The sequence below is a fragment of the Artibeus jamaicensis genome, unplaced genomic scaffold, assembly GCF_021234435.1.
Source record: "Artibeus jamaicensis isolate MK-2021 breed Jamaican fruit bat unplaced genomic scaffold, CSHL_Jam_final contig_391, whole genome shotgun sequence".
Lineage (NCBI taxonomy): Eukaryota > Metazoa > Chordata > Mammalia > Chiroptera > Phyllostomidae > Artibeus > Artibeus jamaicensis.
Window position 1 is genome coordinate 4,687,729 of NW_026521814.1, and position 2,490 is coordinate 4,690,218.

Genomic DNA, 2,490 nt, shown 5'->3' on the forward strand with positions numbered 1-2,490 from the left:
CCAGGTTACTGATATAAGGACATTTTCTGTCAAAGAACAGGAGTAGAAGCTGGCAGAGTAGGTGAGTAAAGGTCAGGTAGAGAGAGGAATTTACCAAATTAGGCATATACAAGAGATGTAGTAGTTACCAGGGAACCATAATATTATTCAGTAACAGATAATAGAAAATACTGACTTTTGGTTCCGGAAGTAATCAGAGATGTGAAGCATGACGGAAATTGTCATGCAGTCTCAAAGAGCCCACTGCTTCAATGGGCAGTCTTTCTATCAAAGTGTTGTTCTAGGACCAGAAATCTTGGCATCATCTAAGAACTTATTAGAAATGCAGAATCATAGATTCCACCCCAGACTTAATAAATCAGAACCTGCATTTAATAATATTCCCCAGGTGTGCACAACAAAGTCTAGCTATAGTTACGGGTTTCCTCTGTTTATTCCTCTATCTCCTGGCAATGGACTCACCAGAAGCTGAAGGTGCTGACTCCATCATGGAGTGTTTCTCTTCCAAACAGTGTCATTATGATATTTCATTGATGAGCACACAGTCTCGACTGTAAAATTCTTGAAGACAGAAGCCATTTTGTCTATCGTTAGCTTCTCATGCCTACTACAATCACAGACACAGAAGGGTATCTCCTAAATATTGTTGAAAACTAGAGTTGAAGATTAGAGAGCTACACTGACTATATGTATGGAGGATAAAACTCCTCTTTAACACAATTGGGTTCACAGTTAAATGATGATTTACAAAGGTTATTTAAAATAAAACATCATAAACATGAAGATACAGATAAAACAGTTCTAACTTAAAACACACACACACTCCTACATTTGTATGTATATTAATCCCTTCACAATTATTCCATTGTAGGGCCAAGGCCTTTTATTTGAGTATGAACTGGCTTATGGGAATTGTGCAACATCTTTCCTGCACAAACCACACTAAAAATGCATCGTCTAAAAATACTTTGCTTTACTTTCTTTAAAGCCTATCGTGAAGCGATTTGAGCACGGAATCTTCCTAGATTTTTTTCTGTTTTGCTTTCCCTCTCTTTTATGATCCTCATCCCCATATAACTTAGCCGCATTTAAAAAATAACTTATCAACAAAGAGGGCAGCAACATAAAATGGAGTAAAGATAGCCTCTTCAACAAATGGTGTTGGGAGGACTGGATGGCTACATGCAAAAAATGAAACTTGAGCACCAACTTACACCATACACCAAAGTAAATTCAAGGTGGATAAAAGATTTAAATATAAGCCATGACACCATTAAAGTCCTAGAGGAGAAAATAGGCAGGAAAATCTCAGATATTTCACGCAGCAACATTTTTACTGATATGTCCCCTAAAGCAAATGGGATCTCATCAAAATAAAAAGCTTCTGCACAGCAAAAGAAAACAGTATTAAAATAAAAAGAGATCCAGCTGTATGGGGAAACATACTTGCCAATGATGCCTCAGACAGGGTTTAATCTCCAAAATATACAAAGAACTCACACAATTCCACTCTAAGAAGACAAGCAACCTAATTAAAAAGTGGGCAAAGGCCTTGAACAGACACTTCTCCAAGGAGGACATACAGAGGATCCAGAGACACATGAAGAGATGCTCAATATTGCTAGCTATCAGAGACATGCAAATTAAAACCACAGTGAGATACCACTTTACACCAGTCAGAATGGCCATCATAAACAAAGCAACAAACAAGTGTTGGAGAAGTTGTGGGGAAAAGGGGTCCCTAGTTCACTATTGGTGGGATTGCAGACTGGTACACCACTATGAAAAATGGTATGGAACTTTCTAAGAAAACTAAAAATGGAACTGCCTTTTGACCCAGCAATTCCACTGCTAGGATCATATCCTAAGAACCCTGAAACACCAATCCAAAAGAATCTATGCACACCAATGTTCATAGCAGCACAATTTACAATAGTCAAGAGTTGGAAGCAACCTAGGTGCCCATCAGTAAATGAATGAATTGAAAAACTATGGTACATTTACACAATGGAATTCTATACAGCAGAAAGAAAGGAGCTCCTACCCTTTGCAACAGCATGAATGGAAATGGAAAGCATTATGCTGAGTGAAATAAGCCAGGCAGTGAAAGACAAATACCACATGATCTCACCTTTAACAGGAACCTAAACAACAAAACAAACAAAGCAAGCAAAATATAACCAAATACACTGAAATAGAGAACAGGCTGACAGTGACCAGAGGGGAGAGGGGAGGGAATTGCAGGGGAGAGGGGGAAGGGTTTACAGGAACAAGTATAAAGGACACATGGACAAAAACTAAGGAGGGTGGAAATGGGAAGGAGGTAGGGAGCACTGCGGGGGTGGGGTGGGGTGGGATGAGATGGGAGTAAAAGACAGAAAACTGTAGTTTAACGTTAAACAATTAAAATAAATAAAATAAAAATAATTTAATATTTTTGTAGTTTTCCCAAAGGATTCAACCTTGTTTTCTCACAAGTAACAGTTCCCC